Source organism: Tursiops truncatus, chromosome X (genome assembly GCF_011762595.2).
Source record: "Tursiops truncatus isolate mTurTru1 chromosome X, mTurTru1.mat.Y, whole genome shotgun sequence".
Lineage (NCBI taxonomy): Eukaryota > Metazoa > Chordata > Mammalia > Artiodactyla > Delphinidae > Tursiops > Tursiops truncatus.
The window spans coordinates 60,506,838-60,526,871 of record NC_047055.1 but is presented as its reverse complement, the minus strand read 5'-3'; positions in this window follow the sequence as shown (position 1 = coordinate 60,526,871).

Genomic DNA, 20,034 nt, shown 5'->3' with positions numbered 1-20,034 from the left:
ATTTCAGCAAGGCTATAAATCAAATGTATAATGCACATATCAGAATATGCCATCAAACAGCAGCAGAATACACATTCTTCTCGAGTGCACATGGAACATATTCCAGGATGAATCATATGTTAGGCCACAAAAATGTTCTAATTTAAGAAAATTGAAATGATATCAAGTATTTTTTTCTGAAAACAATGGTATGAAACTAGAACTTAATAACAGAAGGAAAAGTGGAAAATTCATAAATATATAGAAATTAAAGACCATACTCCTGAACAACCAGTAAGTCAAAGAAGACATTTTAAAAATCTTGAGACAAACAATAATGGAAACACAACATAACAAAATGTATGAGATGCTACAAAAGCAATTTTAAGAGGGCAGTTTATAGTGATAAATACCTACATTGTGAAAAAAAAAAGAGAGCTATGTCAGCATCATATCACTCTGAGGTGTTTCCTTTGTCTCTGTGCTTCAATCTACAACAAGTAAAACGTCCATAACATAACAAGGTGTCTGTGCCAAACTCACTGAGATGTTAGAGAATTCCACGGATCTGTACATCTAAAGGTGGTTTGACTAGAACACACAGAGGAACTGGGACCAGAGAAACAGCAGAGGTGATGCCTGCAATCTTGTACCCCTGGTCATGGCAGATGTGCCTAATGCCCCAGAGAACCTGGTAGTAGCAGGGGAAGTGGTGCACAATTTCAACATCCTGGCCACAGCAATGCACATGGCCACAAGGAGCAGTGCAGCAGCAGCAGTGGAGCCTGAGACAACAGACCTCTAGCTATGAAGATGTATGCAACTCTGGCCCTCTACCCAAAACATTAATGCCTGCAAACCCAATGACCCCAGGAGTGGCGGAGGCATCCATGACCCTGGATCACCCCCAACTTCCCCCCTGTTGTGGCAGAGTCTGTGACCCAGAAGACCATGAACATGGTAGAGGCAAAAAACATCCTGGTTCCCTAAGTGACAGTGACAGCATCAGTGACACCAGTGGCAACAAGGGACTGGAGACCATGGATGCACAAACAGCAGCAAAATGGAAACCAAGCATCACTTCTGGCAGAAGTGGTGAAGGGTGGAAAGTGTGATTTCTCAAATATAAACAGAGGCAGCTCAAGTAAGTGAAACTAAAAACTTGTGCTACAGGGCTTCCCTGGTGGCTCAGTCGTTGAGAGTCTGCCTGCCAATGCAGGGGACACAGGTTCGTGCCCCGGTCCAGGAGGATCCCACATGCCATGGAGTGGCTGGGCCTGTGAGCCATGGCTGCTGAGCCTGAGCATCCAGAGCCTGTGCTCCGCAACAGGAGAGGCCACAACAGTGAGAGGCCCGCGTGCCGGAAAAAAAAAAAAAACAACAATAAAACCCCAAAAACCTTGTGCTATAGCACCACCTACTGAAAATAACAAAAAAAAATCATTTAATTTTGAACTTGTTGAAACTTTAAAATTAAACTTATAAAAAAGAAAAAAGTTTTACCTAAGAAGAAATGTGTACACTACTTCCTCAAATTAATTAGCAGAAGAGCAACTCATTAAATACCATGAAAAACCAGGTAGAATGGTATCACATAAAGAAAGTGACAATTCTTCAGAAACCAAACTTAAAGTCATGGAATATTGTGATCTGATAGAGAAATCAAAATAGCTGTCATGAAGAAACACAATGAGCTACAAGAAAATGCATAAAGGCTGATCACTGAGTCCAGGAATAAAATTAATGAACAGAAGGAAAACTTTACCAAATAAACTGAAGCTCTAAAAGAAGAACCAAACAAATTCTGGAGCCAAAGAACTCAATAAATGAGATGAAGAATGCACTAGAAAGCATTGGAAATAGAAGACTATATGGAAAAGAGAATTAGTAAGTCCAAAGAAAGAAATCTAGAAATGATACAGGTAAAAAAGGAAAGAATATTAAGATCTAAAAGAAAAAAAAAAGAACTTCCTTGAGAACTATCAAACTCTATTAGGAAGAGAAACAATAGGGTAACGGGCATCCTAAAAGAAGAGAGGGAGAAAAGAGCAGAGAGTTTATTTAAAGACATAACAGCTGAAAACGTGTCATATCTGTGGAATGAACTGGATATGCAAGCCTATGAAGCTAAGAGAACACCTAATTACCTCAATGCAAAAAGACCTTCTCCATGACACATTAGAGTAAATTGTCAAAGTCAATGACAAAGAAAGAATTTAAAGGCAGCCATGGAAAAAAGGATGTAACCTAAAGAGGAACCTCCATTGGGCTATCATCAGATTTCTCAGCAGAATATCCACAGGCCAGGACAGAGTGGAATGGGATACTAGAGATATTGAAAGATTGAAAACTTTCAGCCAAGAATACTCTATCCAGCAAAATTATCCTTCAGATATGAAGAAGAAATAAAGGCTTTCCCAGACAAACAAAATCTCATGGATTTCATCAACCCTAGACATGCCTTGCAAGAAATGTTTAAAGAAGTTCTTCTACCTGGAATAAAAAAGGCAAAAATAAACAGAGCTCTGATTAAGGTGGTAAATGGGAAGACAGAATCAGAAAATTGCAACACTATGTCAGAATAGTTTGTTAAAAACTTAATTATATCATAAAGGTTAAAGGGAAACAACAGTAAATAACAGTAGCTACTGCAATTTTCTAATAAATTCATAACAAAAAAGTGATAATTTAAGTCAACAAAAGCATAAAAGGGAAAAAGGATGGAACACATATAGGCAAATGAAAATAAGATGCTATCAGCAGAAAAATGACTATATTATCTATGAGTCTCTGTTTAGAAATCTCATGGTAACAATAAAACATAAATCTAGAGCAGAGATATAAAACATAAAAAAAGAAACTGAGAAAAACATCATAGAAAACAACTAAACTCAAATAGAAGACAGAAACACAAGGAAAAAGAAACAATGGAGATATAAGGGAAAAAGGAAAGAAAATATTAAATAGCAGTACTAAATCCTCATTTATCAATGATCACCCAAAATGTAAATGGATTGAATTCACTAATCAAAAGACACAGAGTAGCTAGATGGGTTAAAAACAATAGGATCTAACTATAGCCTCTCTCTAGGGGAATAATCTCAGCTCTACAGACAAACAAATACTCAAAGTGAAGTCATAGAAGATGATACTCCATGTAAATGACAACCAAAAGAAGGAAACATGATACACCACATTAACAAAATGAAAGATGAAAATCATATAATCATTTTAATAGATGCAGAAAAAGTATTTTACAGGATAAAGCACACATTTTTGATTAAAACTATACATAAAATATGTGTAGAATGACATACATCAAAATAATAAAAGCCACATATGACAAAAATACAGCTAACATCATACTCAATGGTAAAAGTCAGAAACCTATCCCCTTACAAACAGAAAGGAAACAAGGATACACACTCTCACCACTCTTATTCAGTTTAATATTGGAAGACCTAGCCATAGCAATTAAGCAAGAAAAAGAAAAAATAAAGGCAACCAAATTGGAAAGGAAGTTAAACTATCACATTTTACAGATGACATGATTCTATACATAGAAAACCCTAAAGACTCCACAAAAAAGTATTAGAAATAATAAATGAACACAGTAAATTTACAGGGTACAAAATTAATATACAGAAATAAGTTGCATTTCTATACACTACCAGCAAACTAGCAGAAAGAGAAAATAAGAAAGCAATCCCATCTATATTTGCAACAAAACAATGAAATATGTAGGAATATATTTAACCAAGGAAGTGAAAGACCTGTGCACTGAAAACTGTAAGATACTGTTTGAAGAAATTGAAGATGACGTAAATAAATGGAAAGATATTCTGTGCTCATGGACTGGAAAAATTAACATTGTTAAAATGTCCATATTACCTAAAGTAATCTACAGATTCAATGTGATCCCTTTAAAAATTGTTGCATTTTCAATGAAATAGAAAAAAAATCCTAAAATTTATTTGAAACCACAAAGACCTCAAATAGACAAAGCGATTCTGAGAAAAAAGAACAAAGCTAGAGGTATCACATTCATTTACTTAACATTATACTACAAAGCTATAGTAATCAAAAGAGCATGTAATTGGCATAAAAGCAGACACACAGATCAATAGAACAGAACTGAATTCCTACAAATAAACTGACATATATATATATATATATATATATATATATATATATATATATATAATTAATTTATAACAAAGGAGCAAAGAACATAAAATGAAAAAAGAATAGTCTCTTCAATAAATGGTGTTGAGGGGCTTCTGGAAAGATGGCAGAAGAGTAAGACATGGAGATCACCTTCCTCCTCACAGATACACCAGAAATACATCTACACATGGAACAATTCCTACTGAACACCTACTGAACGCTGACAGAAGACCTCAGACCTCCCAAAAGGCAAGAAACCCCCCACGTACCTGGGTAGGGCAAAAGAAAAAAGAATAAACAGAGACAAAAGGATAGGGACAGGACCTGCACCAGTGGGAGGGAGATGTGAAAGAGGAAATGTTTCCACACACTAGGAAGCCCCTTTATTGGCGGAGACTGCAGGTAGTGGAGGGGGAAAGCTTCAGAGCTGCAGAGGAGAACACAACAACAGGGGTGTGGAGGGCAAAGCAGAGCACTCACCAAACCGAGAGGCTTGTCTGCTCACCTGCTGGGGTGGGCGGGGCTGGGAGTTGAGGCTAAGGCTTCGGTTGGAGCGCTGGGAGAGGACTGGGGTTGGCGGCATGAACACAGCCTGCAGGGGGGTTAGTGCACCATGGCTAGCCAGGAGGGAGTCCAGGAAAAAGTCTCGACCTGCCGAAGAGGCAAGAGAATTTTTCTTCCCTCTTTGTTTCCTGTTGCACAAGGAGAGGTGATTAAGAACACTGTTTAAAGGAGCTCCAGAGACGGGTGTGAGATGCGGCTAAAAGCGTGGACCTCAGAGACGAGCATGAGACGCTAAGCCTGTAGCTGCTGTCACCAAGAAGCCTGTGTGTGAGCACAGCACAGCCAGGGACCCAGGATCCAGGGACAACTCACCCGGGAGAACGCATGGTGTGCCTCAGGCTGGTGCGACATCACACCAGCCTCTGACGCTGCAGACTCAAATCCATAGAATTAGAAATGAAAAAGGAGAAGTAACAACTGACACTGCAGAAATACAAAAGATCATTAGAGATTACCACAAGCAATTCTATGCCAATAAGATGGACAACCTAGAAGAAATTGACAAATTCTTAGAAATGCACAACATGCCAAGACTGAATCAGGAAGAAATAGAACATATGAACAGACCAATCACAAGCACTGAAATTGAAACTGTGATTAAAAATCTTCTAACAAACAAAAGTGAGAGAAAGAGAAAGAGAAAGAGAGAAAGAAAGACAGAGAGAAAGAAAGAGGGAAAGAGTGAAAGAGAGAAAGAAAGAGAGAGAGAAAGAGAGAGAGAAAGAGAGAGGGAGAAAGAGAAAGAAAGAGAGAAAGAAAGAAAGAAAGAAAGAAAGAAAGAAAGAAAGAAAGAAAGAAAGAAAGAAAGAAAGAAAGAAAGAAAGAAAGAAAGAAAGAAAGAAAGAAAGAAAGAAAAAAAAATTCTCAACCTAAAAGTTTTTGGAACAAACAGACAATCTAAGATTTGGTAGGTAAAAAGAATATTTTTGGAACATAAAGTTCTTTGAGACAAGAATGGAGAAGAAAAGAAGAAAAAGACAATAAGAATTCGGAACCCTTAGAAACCTGAATCAGTCACGAACAGGAACTAGGAAGCCATGGTGAACAGGGTCTGTGACACCAGTGTTTCTGGACTGGCAAATGGATGATTCCATTTCATCACGTCTAGAAGCGTACATTTTCACACAGCATCACTTTTTTAAAGTGTTTTTTTCCCCAAAGTGATGTTAGAGGTGTGGACTCATACATCGGAACATCTTTAGTCTTTCTGTAATAAGGAGACCAACGTAGGTCCACTGAGACTTGTTGAGCCACGAATGTTTCTGTAGGTCATCTTTGGAAACGATCTAGGCATTCCACGAATTCCCTCCCCATCATTCCACTTATGCCAACTCTAAAGTTTCTAAAGTGACCCAAAAGGTCTGGGGGAAACTGTTTTTAAGTAGACATACCAAAAAACATAACCTTTCTTAAGGAGTTCCTCCACCTAGAGCTATTGAAATCACTTGTTCTAAATCCCATGATGACGAGATGACCGATGAACATTTCCTGAGACTTTAGACGGTGTCAGCCATCATCCCCAAGTTCCTTTTCTTGCTGACGTACTTGGTTCACTCGCATGAACTTATTGGATTCGGGGTCGATGTAGATAGAAGAAAAGGATGACCTTGAATGCCGATCACCCTAAAGACATGCCTAGTTTCATAAAACCCATACCTTGACCTGGCTATTCTCAGCCAGAGGGTTCATCCTAGATCACGTGAACTTGCAAAACCCTTTGGGTCCCTTTCTAGTAGACTGAATACTTCGGGAGTGCTTCCTCCTAAGCCATTCAGGAGAGCTCTTTCAGCAGAAACTCTGCATGCCAGAAGGGAGTGGCAGGACATATTTAAAGTGATGAAGGAGAAAATCCTGCAACCAAGATTACTCTACCCAGCAAGGATCTCATTCAGATTTCATGGAGAAATTAAAACCTTTACAGACAAGCAAAAGCTGAGCGAGTTCAGCACCACAAAACCATCTCTAAAACAACTGCTAAAGGAACTTCGCTAGGCAAGAAACACGAGAGAAGGAAAAGACCTACAATAACAACCCAAAAACAATTAAGAAAACGGGAATAAGAACATACATATCGATAATTACCTTAAATGTAAATGGAATAAGTGCTCCCGCCAAAAGACACAGATTGGCTGAATGGATACAAAATCAAGACCCATATATTTGCTGTCTACAAGAGACTCACTTCAGACCTAGGGACACATACAGACTGAAAGTAAGCAGATGGAAAAAGATATTTCATGCAAATGGAAACCAAAAGAAAGCTGGAGTAGCAATTCTCATATCGGACAAATAGACGTTAAAATAAAGACTATTAGAAGAGAAAAAGAAGGACACTACATAATGATCAAGGGATCAATCCAAGAAGAGGATATAACAATTGTAAATATTTATGCCCGCAACATAGGAGCACCCCTATACATAAGGCAAAAACTAACAGCCATAAAAGGGGAAATCAACAGTAACACATTCACGGTAGGGGGCTTTAGCAGCACACTTTCACAAATAGACAGATCATCCAAAATGAAACTAAATAAGGAAACACAAGCTTTAAATGATACATTAAACAAGATGGACTTAATTGATACTTATAGGACATTCCATCCAAAAACAAGAAAATACACATTTTTCTGAAGTGCTCATGGAACATTCTCCAGGATAGATCATATCTTGGGTCACAAATCAAGCCTTGGTAAATTTAAGAAAATTGAAATTGTATCAAGTATCTTTCCCGAGCACAATGCTATGAGACTAGATATCAATTACAGGAAAAGATATATAAAAAATACAAACACATGTAGGCTAAACAGTACACTACTTAATAATGAAGTGATCACAGAAGAAATCAAAGAGGAAATAAAAAAAATACCTAGAAACAAATGACAATGGAGACACGATGACCCAAAATCTATGGGATGCAGCAAAAGCAGTTCTAAGAGTGAAGGTTTTTTTTTTTTTTTTTTTTTTTTTTTTGCAGTACGCAGGCCTCTCACTGTTGTGGCCTCTCCCGTTGCGGAGCACAGACTCCGGACACGCAGGCTCAGCGGCCATGGCTCACAGGCCCAGCCACTCTGCGGCATGTGGGATTCTCCCGGACTGGGGCATGAACCCGCATCCCCTGCATCGGCAGGCAGACTCTCAACCACTGCGCCACCAGGGAAGCCTAAGAGTGAAGTGTATAGCAATAAAATCCTACCTAAGAAACAGGAAACATCTCATATAAGCAACCTAACCTTGCACCTATAGCAATTAGAGAAAGAAGAACAAAAAAAACTCCAAAGTTAGCAGAAGGAAAGAAATCATAAAAATCAGATCAGAAATAAATGAAAAAGAAATGAAGGAAACAATAGCAAAGATCAATAAAACTCAAAGCTGGTTCTTTGAGTAGATAAACAAAATTGATAAACCATTAGCCAGACTCATCAGGAAAATAATGGAGAAGACTCAAATCAATAGAATTAGAAATGAAAAAGGAGAAGTAACAACTGACACTGCAGAAATACAAAAGATCATTAGAGATTACTACAAGCAACTCTATGCCAATAAAATGGACAATCTGGAGTAACTGGACAAATTCTGAGAAAGGCACAACCTGCCAAGTCTGAATCAGGAAGAAATAGAAAATATGAACAGACCAATCACAAGTACTGTAATTCAAACTGTGATTAAAAATCTTCCAGCAAATAAAGTCCAGGACCAGATGGCTTCACAGGCGAATTCTACCAAACATTTAAAGAAGAGCTAATACCTATCCTTCTCAAACTCTTCCAAAATATAGCAGATGGAGGAGCAATCCCAAACTCATTACACGAGGCCACCAACACCTTGATACCAAAACCAGACAAGGATGTCACAAAGAAAGAAAACTACAGGCCAATATCACTAATGAACATAGATTCAAAAATCCTCAACAAAATACTAGCAAACAGAATCCAACAGCACATTAAATGCATCATACACCATGATCAAGTAGGGTTTATTTCAGGAATGCAAGAATTCTGCAATATACACAAATCAATCAACATGATACACCATATTAACAAATTGAACGGGAAAAACTATATGATCATCTCATTGAAGCAGAGAAAGCTTTCTACAAAACTGAACACCCATTTATGATAAAAACCCTGCAGTAAGTAGGCATAGAGGGAACTTTCCTCAACATAATAAAGGCCATATATGACAAACCAACAGCCAACATAATCCTCAATGGTGAAAAACTGAAAGCATTTCCACTAAGATCAGGAACAAGATAAGGTTGCCCACTCTCACCACTCTAATTCAACATATTTTTGGAAGCTTTAGCCACAGCAATCAGAGAAGAAAAGGAAATAAAATGAATCCAAATCAGAAAAGAAGAAGTAAAGTTGTCAATGTTTGCAGATGACATGATACTATACATAGAGAATCCTAAAGATGCTACCAGAAAACTACTAGAGCTAATCAATGAATTTGGTAATCTAGCAGGATACAAAATTATGCACAGAAATCTCTGACATTCCTATATACTAATGATGAAAATTCTGAAAGTGAAATCAAGAAAACACTCCCATTTACGACTGCAACAAAAAGAATAAAATATCTAGGAATAAACCTACCTAAGGAGACAAAAGACCTTTATGCAGAAAATTATAAGACACTGATGAAAGAAATTAAAGATGATACAAATAGATGGATAGATATACCATGTTCTTGGATTGGAAGAATTAACATTGTGAAAATGACTATACTACCCAAAGCAATCTACAGATTCAATGCAATCGCAACCAAACTACCACTGGCATTTTTCACAGAACTAGAACAAAAAAATTCACAATTTGTATGGAAACACAAAAGACTCTGAATAGCCACAGAAATCTTGAGAACGAAAAACAGAGCTGGAGGAATCAGGCTCTCTGACTTCAGACTATACTACAAAGCTACAGTAATCAAGAGAGTATGGTACTGGCACAAAAACAGAAAGATCAATGGAACAGGGTAGAAAGCCCAGAGATAAACTCACACACATATCATCACCTTATCTTTGATAAAGGAGGCAGGAATGTACAGTGGAGAAAGGACAGCCTCTTCAATAAGTGTTGCTGGGAAAACTGGACAGGTACATGTAAAAGTATGAGATTATATCACTCCCTAACACCATAAACAAAAATATGCTCAAAATGGATTAAAGACCTAAATGTAAGGCGAGAAACTATCAAACTCTTAGAGGAAAACCTATGCAGGACACTCTATGACATAAATCACAGCAAGATTCTTTTTGACCCACCTCCTAGGGAAATGAAAATAAAAACAAAAATAAGCAAATGGGACCTAATGAAACTTCAAAGCTTTTGCACAGCAAAGGAAACCATAAACAAGACCAAAAGACAACCCTCAGAATGGCAGAAAAGATTTGCAAATGAAACAGCTGACAAAGGATTAATCTCCAGAATTTATAAGCAGCTCATGCAGCTTAATAACAAATAAAACAAACAACCCAATCCAAAATTGAGCAGGAGATCTAAATAGACATTTCCTCAAAGAAGATATACAGACTGCCAACAAACACATGAAAGAATGCTCAACATCACTAATCATTAGAGAAATGCAAATCAAAACTACAATGACATATGATCTCACACCAGTCAGAATGGCCATCATCAAAAAATCAGAAGCAATTAATGCTGGAGAAGGTGTGGAAAAATGGGAACCCTCTTGTACTGTTGGTGGGAATGTAAATTGATACAGCCACTGTGGAGAACAGTATGGAGGTTCCGTAAAATCTACAAATAGAACTACCATATGACCCTGCAATCCCACTACTGGGCATATTCCCTGAGAAAACCATAATTCAAAAAGAGTCATGTACAAAAATGTTCATTGCAGCTCTATTTACAATAGCCCAGAGATGGAAACAACCTAAGTGTGCATCATCAGATGAATGGATAAAGAAGATGTGGCACATATATACAATGGAATATTACTCAGCCATAAAAAGAAACGAAATTGAGCTATTTGTAATGAGGTGGATAGACCTAGAGTGTGTCATACAGAGTGAAGTAAGTCAGAAGGAGAGAGACAAATGCCATATGTTAACACATATATATGGAATTTAAGAAAAAAATGTCATGAAGAACCAGGGGTGAAACAGGAATAAAGACACAGACCTACTATAGAATGGATTTGAAAATATGGGTAAGGGGAAGGGTAAGCTGTGACAAAGCAAGAGAGAGGTATGGGCATATATACACTACCAAACGTAAGGTAGATAGATAGTGGGATGCAGCCATATAGCACAGGGAGATTTGTTCGGTGCTTTGTGACCGCCTGGTGGGGTGGCATAGGGAGGATGGGAAGGAGGGAGATGCAAGAGGGAAGAGATATGGGAACATATGTATATATATAACTGATTCCTTTTGTTGTAAAGCAGAAACTAACACACCATTGTAAAGTAATTATACTCCAATAAAAAAAAATTGAAGGAAAAATAGAGACTTTTTCAGATAAACAAAACAAACAAACAGAAAAAGAAGAATAAACTATATCAAGTTAGCAGGACAAATAAAATAGTAAAGCAGAAAGAAATGAAATAAAGGTAAGAAAAAAATAATAAAAACATGAACAAAATTAGAGTTGGTGTTTGAAAAGGTAAGTTAAATTGACTTACCCTTAGCTGGAATATTTATGAAATAATAGAGAAGACTCAAATAAATAAAATAATGAATGATAGTGGGGACATTCCAGGTGATACCACAGAAATACAAAGGACATCAAAGACTACTATGAACAATTATATGCCAAGCAATTGGACAACCTAGACGATATGGGTAAATTCCGAGAAACTTTCAACCTACCAAGACTGAATCATGAAGAAATAGAATTTCTGAACCGACCAATACTGAGTAAGGAGATTGATTCACTAATCCAAAACCTCCCAACAGCAAAAAATGTCCAGCCTTTTCTGTTGAATTATACCAAACACTTAAAGAAGAAAGAGTGTCAATCCTTCTTAAACTGTTTTACAAATTTGAAAAGAGAATCACTTAAAATATTTTATGAGGTCAGTATTACTCTGATTCCAAAGACAGACAAGGACACTACAAGAAAAGAAAATTACAGGCCAATAGACCACAAAAAACGTAGATTCAAAAATATTCAACAAAATACTAGCAAATCAAATTCAGCAGCACATTAAATGTATCATACATTATGATAAAATGAGATTTATCCCAGGGGTGCAAGGACAAACATATGCAAATCAATAAATGTTATATACCTCATTAATAGAATGAAGAATAAAAATCATCTCAATAGATGGAGAAAATGTTGTTGACAAAAATCAACAACCTTTCATGATAAATACTCTGAACAAATTAGGTGTAAAAGGAATGTACCTCAAGAAAGTAAAGGCCACGCATGGCAAACCCACAGCTAACAGTGTAAAGTTGGAGGTATCACACTTCCTGAATTCAAACTATATTACACAGCTATTGTAATTAAAACAGTACGGTACTGGCACAAAAACAGACTCAAAGATGGTTGTAACAAAATATAGGGCCAAGAAATGTACCCACATATATGTGACCTTTGACAAGGGTGCCACAATTAAACAGTAGGAAAAGAATAGTCTCCTCAACAAATGGTGTTGAGAAACTGGATATCCACATGAAAAAGACGGAAATTGGATTATTATGTTATACCATACATAAAAATCAACTCAAAATGGATTAAAGACATAAATATAAGAATTGAAACTCTTAAATTATCAGAAGAAAACATGAAGGAAAGTCTCCTTGATACAATCCTGGCAATGATTTTTTGTTTTTGTTTATGCAACATCAAAGGCACAAGCAATAAAAGCAAAAACAAACAAGTGGTATGATGTCAAGCTACACAATTTCTGCACAACAATGGAAACTACAGGATGGAAAGACAACCTATGGAATTAGATAAAATTTTTACACAACATATATCTGATAAGGGGTTAATATCTAAAATATATAAGTAGCTTCTACAACTGAATAGCAGCAAGATAAATAACACAATTAAAAAATGGGAAAATGACCTGAATAGACATTTTTTTTCCAGTGAAGACATACAAATGGTCAATTGGCATATGAAAATGTGTCAACATCACTAATCACCAGAGAAATGAAAATTAAAACCACACTGATATCTCATCTCACACCTGTAAGGATGTCCATTATTAAAAAAAAAGAAAAAAGTGTTGGTGAGCATGTGGAGAAAAGAGAACTCTGGTATACAGTTGATGGAAATGTTAATTAGCACAACCATTATGGAATATAGTATGAAATTTCCTCAAAAAATTAAAAATAGAATTTACATATCATCAATCAATTCTACTATTAGATATTTGTCCAAAGGGACTAAAATGAGCATCTCAAAGAGTTACCTGTAGTCCCATGTTTATTGCAGCATTATTCACAACACTGAAGATATGGAAACAACCTAGATGTCTGTTGTCGGATAACTGGATAAAGAAAATGTGGTATATATATATATATACATACATACATACATACATACATACAGTGGAATATTATTCAACCTAAGAAATGGAAGGAAATCCTGCCATTTTTGGCAACATGGATTTACCTGGGGGACATTATGCTTAGTGAAATAAGCCAGACAGAGAAAGACAAATATTCTATTATCTCACTTATATGTGGAATCTAAAATAATCAAATTCACAGAGACAGAATTTAGAATGGAAATTGCTAGAATTTCTGAGAGTGGGAATTTGGGAGATGATTGTCAAAGTGAAAGAAATTTCAACTAACACCTATACAGCAAATTGCCCATAGCTTACAGTACTGTAGTGTATACTTCAATTTTACTAAGAGGGTAAACTTTATGTTAAGTGTTTTTACTTCTTATAAAAAAATGTAATAATAAAGAAATTGGGAGAAAACTTTGGGAGATGATGAAATGTTTATGGCATTGATGGTGATGATAATTTCATGGGTATATATTTAACTTCAAAATAATGAAGATGTAAACATTAAATTTGTATAGGTTTTTACATGCCAATCATACCCTACTAAAGGAGTTTTATGAAATAGTTAATCCACACTAACTTTAGGCAGGATGCAACAATTCAGATTACCCCTAATACTTCAAGCTAAGTGAAAGTAAAATGGCCACAACATCTATCTCCTAACATATAAATTCTTGGAAAGCATGAGAAATTTATACATTTTTATTTCCTGGAAAAATCTATCTGATAATTTTCGTTGTAACTCAATTTACAAAAAACAAAACAAAACAAAAAAATGCATTATTTTGAAATAACTGTAGATTCACATGTGTATGCAAGAAAATGTACAGGAAGATCCTATAAACTCTTTACCCAGACTCCCCCAACTACAGCTTTCATACCTATAGTACAATATCAAAATCAGGCAATTGACACTGGAGCAATCTTTCAGCTTACTGAGATTCCGTTAGTTATTATATGTACTCATCTATATGTGTGTGTACATATGTGTGTGTGCATGTGAGGCTCTATGCAAGAATTGAACACATGTTTAGCTTCATGCAACCGCCACCACAATCAAGATACTTAACCCCCATGCTGTACCATAAACACATGATTCCCTGGTGCTCACCCTTTATATTCACACCTACCAAAACCCTACCTATCCTTAACCACTGACAACCACAAGTCTACTATCCATCTACAATTATATTACTTTGCAAATGTTAAGTAAGTGTAAAAATTTGGTAGATATTCATTCAGTATTTTTTTTCCACTCAGGATAATTTCATTGAGATATATATAAGTTGATGCATGTATCAATAATTTCTTCTTTTTACTGCTGAGTAGCATTTCACAGTATACTTCAGTTTGGTTAAAGATTCCCCCATTGAAGTACATTTGGGTAGTTTACATTTGGGGGCTATCAAAAATAAAGTTGTTGTGTGTATTTATGTACAAAACGTTGCATGAAAATACATTTTCATTTCTCTGGTATGGATGCCGAGTAGTGCAATAATTGAGAATTATTGGTAAATTCATTTTTTTAACTTTTTATTTTATGTTGGAGTACAGTTGATTAACAATGTTGTGTTAGTTTCAGGTGTACAACGAAGTGATTCAGTTATATATATACTCTTTTTGAAATACTTTTCCCAATTATGTTGTTACAGAATATTGAGCAGAGTTCCCTGTGCTATACAGTAAGTCCTTGTTGGTTATCCATCTTAAATATACCAGTGTGTACATGTTAATCCCATACTCCCTAACTGTCCCTCCCCCCATCCTTCCCCCCTGGTAACCATAAGTTCGTTCTCTAAGTCTGTGAGTCTGTTTCTGCCTTGTAAATATGATCACTTGTATCAATTTTTTTTTAGATTCTGCATATAAGTTATATCACATGATACTTCTCTTTCTCTGTCTGACTTACTTCACTCAGTATGACAATCTCTAGGTCCATCCATGTTGCCACAAATGGTATTATTTCATTTTTTAAGGGTTGAGTAGTATTCCATTGTATATATGTACCATATCTTCTTTATCCATTCTTCTGTTGATGGAAATTTTGGATACTTCCATGTCTTGGCTATTTTAAACAGCACTGCAATGAACACTGGGGTGCATGTTTCCTTTTGGACCATGCTTTTACCCAGGTATATGCCCAGGAGTGGGATTGCAGTATGATATGGTAGCTCTATTTTTAGTATTTTAAGGAACCTCCATACTGTTCTCCATAGTGGCTGCACCAATTTACATTCCCACCAACAGTGTAGGAGAGTTCCCTTCTCACCACACCCTCTCCAGTATTTATTTTTTTGTGGATTTTTTGATGTTAGTCATTCTGACTGGTGTGAGGTAGTAACTCATTGGAGTTTTGATTTGCATTTCTCTAATGATTAGTGATGTTCAACATCTTTTCATGTGCATCTTGGACATCTGCATGTCTTTTTTGGAGAAATGTCTATTTAGGCCTTCTACCCATTTTTTGATTGGGTTGTTTGTTTTGATAATATTAAGCCACATGAGCTATTTGTAAATTTTGGAGAGTAATCCCTTTTTGGTCACATCATTTGCAAGTATTTTCTCCCATTCTGTGGGTTGTATTTTCATTTTGTTTATGGTGTCCTTTGCTGTGCAAAAGCTTTTGAGTTTAATTAGGTCCCATTTGTTTATTTTTGTTTTGATTTCCATTATTCTGGGAGATGAATCAAAAAGATATTGCTGTGCTTTATGTCAGAGGGTGTTCTGTCTAAACACTTTCCTCTAAAAGTTTTATAATGTCTGGTCTCACATTTAGGTCTTTAATCCATTTTGAGTTGATTTTTGTGTATGGTGTTAAAGCATGTTCTAATTTCTTTTTTTTTTTTACATGTATCTGTCTGGTTTTCCCAGGGCCATTTATTGAAGAGATTGTCTTTCCTCCATTGTATAGTCCTGCCTCCTTTGTCATAGATTAATCAACCATGTGTGTGTGGGTTTATTTCTGGGCTTTCTCTCCTGTTCATTGATCTATATTTCTATTTGTGTGCCAGTACCATACTGTTTGATGGTTATAGCCTTGTAGTATAGTCTGAAGTCAGGGAGACTGATTCCTCCAGCTCTGCTTTTCTTTCTTAAGATTGCTTTGGCTATTCAGAGTCTTTTGTTTTTCCATACTAATTTTAAGATTTTTTTTGTTCTAGTTATGTGAAAAACGTCATTGGTAATTTAATAGGGATTGCATTAAATCTGTAGATTGTCTTGGGTAGTATAGTCATGTTGACATTATTGATTCTTTCAATCCAAGATCATGGTATATCTTTCCATCTGTTAGTGTCATATATTTCTTTCATCAGTGTCTTATTATTTTCAGAGTACAGATCTTTTGTCTCCTTAGGTAGGTATATTTCTATGTGTTTTATTCTTTTTGATGTGATGGTAAATGCGATTGTTTTTGAAATTTCTCATTCTGATCTTTCATTTTTAGTTTATAGAAATGCAACAAATTTCTGTGTATTAATTTTTAACCTACAACTTTACCAAATTCATTGATGAGCTAGTGTCTGGTGGTGTCTTTAGGATTTTTTATGTACTGTATCATGTAATTTTTAGTTTATAAAAAAGCCTGTCAAACACTTTTCTAGAGTGGATTTATCATGTTACATTCTGATCAGCAAAGTATGACTTAGTTTCTCCAAATTCTTGACAGTTTTTTGGCATGATGTATACATATATATGTGTGTGTGTATATATATATATATATATATATGTATATATATATATACACACATATATATACTGTCTTGACAGCTGTGCAGTAATATCTCATTGTGATTTTAATTTGCATTTACCTAATGGTTAATGATGTTCAACATAGTTTAGTGTGCTTATTTCTTATATGTATATATTTTTGGTGAGTTGTTTGTGCATATCTTTAACCCATTTCACAATTAAATCATTTGATTTTCAATGTTGAGATTTATAATTATTTTTATATTCTAAATACAAGTCCTCTGATATGTGATTCTGATAGACAACATAATGACACCCACTCCAAAAATGTCCACATATTAATCCTCTAAACCTAAGTATATGTTATGTAAATAGTGGGACAGAAATATATTTTCAGATTGAATTACAGTTGGTAATAATTTTACTCTGAGAAGGGGAGATTATCTTGGGCCTTATAAATGAAAGATGTAGGCTGGAGAAGTAGAGTTTGAGGAGAAGACATGATTATGAAAGCAGAGGTTGGAGTGATGACACTGATGGCTTGAAGATGGAATGAGGACAATATCCAGAAGTTGAAAAACATAAGAAAATAGATACTCCTCTACAGCTACCAGAAAGGAAAGAAGTTCTGCAAACATCTTGGTTTTAGCCCAGTAAGAGCCATTTTGGACTCCTGACATGTAGAACTGTAAGATAATAAATTTGTGTTGTTTTAAGCTAATAAATTGGTGACAATTTGTTACAGCAAAAATAGAAAACAAAAAGTAATGTGTACATATTTTCTCACGGTATTTACTTTCCCTAATCAACTTCTTCACACAATCTCTCATAGAGAAAAAAAATAATATTGATGAGGTCCAAATTATTGATTTTTCATTTTATGGATCATGCATTTAGTATAAAGTCTAGGAACTCTTTGCCTAGTCTTAAGTCCTGAAGATTTCCTGTGAATTTTTCTAAAAGTTTTAGAGTTCTTTGTTTTACATTTATGTCCATGATCAATTCTGAGTTAAATTTTGTATAATTTATTTCTCTCTGGCTTATGGATGTCCAATTACTAACACTATTTATTTAAAAACCTATCACTCTTTCATTGTTTGCTTTTGCTTCTTTGTTAAGAATAACTAGGTATATTTGTATGAATCTACTTGTGGATTCTCTATTCTGTGGTATTTATTAATATCTATCCCTCCTCCAGTGCCATATTGATTTGATTAGGGGAGGTAAATAGTAAGACATATATTAGGAAGAGAGATTCCTCCTATTTGATTTTTCTTCTTTTTTTTCATACTTGTTCTGACTATTTTATTGTCTTGCCCTCTTTGTTTAAATTTTAGAATAAGCCCTCTTCATCTATGAAATGCCTTGCTGGGAGTTTTATAGGAATTCCATTTAACCTATAGGTAACTTTAGAGAGAATTGACTTTACGATGTTGAGTCTTTAATCTATGAACACAGTATTTATTAAGGTATTTAGTTTTTCTTTGATTTCTTTCATAAGTGGTTGGTAATTTTCATTATATAGAACATGTACATGTTTTGGTTAGATTCACAGATAATTATTGCACTTTTTGTGCAACTGAAAATGACATTTTGTTTTAAAATTTCTTTTTCTACTTCTATATTTTCAGTACACAAATGCAGCTGATTAATTTTGTATGTTGACCTTGTATCCTGTGAACTTACAAAATTTATTTATTACTTTTAGAATTTTTTTTTTGGTAGAATCCTTGTGATTTTGTATGTACATAGTTAAGCTGTCAGCAAATAGAGATAGCATGATTTCTTCTTTTCCAAGGGAGATTTATTTATTTTTCTTTCCTTGTGACAGTGGCTACAACGTCCAGGACTGTTGACTAAGAATCCTTGTACATCTTTGCCTTGCTTTTTTCTTTTTAATCTTTATTGGAGTATAACTGCTTTAAAATGGTGTGTTAGTTTCTGCTTTATAACAAAGTGAATCAGTTATACATATACATATATCCCCATATCTCTTCCATTTTGCGTCTACCTCCCTCCCACCCTCCTTATCCCACCCCTCTAAGTTGTCACAAAACACCAAGCTGATCTCCCTGTGCTATGCAGCTGCTTCCCACTAACTATCTATTTTACATTTGGTAGTGTATAAATGTTCATGCCACTCTCTCACTTTGTCCCATCTTACCCTTCCCCCTCCCCATATCCTCAAGTCCATTCACTAGTAGCTCTGCATCTTTATTCCCATTTTGCCCCTAGGTTCTTCATGACCACTTTTGTTTGTTTGTTTTTTAGATTCTATATATATGTGTTAGCATACAGTAATTCTGTTTACTTTCTGACCCACTTCACTATGCATGACAGACAGAGATTTATGGGCATTAATTTTGTATTCTGCTACTTTACCAAATTCATTGATTAACTCTAGTAGTTTTCTGATAGTATCTTTAGGATTCTCTGTGTATAGTACCAAGTCATCTGCAAAAACTGACAGCTTTCATTCTTCTTTTCCAATTTGGATTTCTTTTATTTCTTTTTCTTTTATGATTGCTGTGACTAAAACTTCCAAAACTAGGTTGAATAATAGTGGTGAGAGTGGGCAACCTTGTGTTTTTCCTGATCTTAGTGGAAATGGTTTCAGTTTTACACCATTCAGAATGATGTTGGCTGTGGATTTGTCATATATGGCCTTTATTATGTTGAGGTAAGTTCCCTCGATGCCTACTTTCTGCAGGGTTTTTATCATAAATGGGTGTTGAGTATTGTCAAAAGCTGCTTCTGCATCTATTGAGATGATCACATGGTTTTTCTCCTTCAATGTGTTAATATGGTGTATCACATTGATTGATTTGTGTATATTGAATAATCCTTGCCTTCCTGGGATAAACCCCACTTGATCATGGTGTATGATCCTATTAATGTGCTGTTGCACTCTGTTTGCTAGTATTTTGTTGAGGATTTTGCATCTATGTCCATCAGTGATATTGGCCTGTAGTTTTCTTTGTTAGTGACATCTGTCTGGTATTCGCATCAGGATGATTGTGGCTTCGTAACATGAGTTTGGGAGTGTTCCTCCCTCTGCTATATTTTGGAAGAGTTTGAGAAGGATAGGTGTTAGCTCTTCTCTAAATGTTTGATAGAATTCGCCTGTGAAGACATCTGGT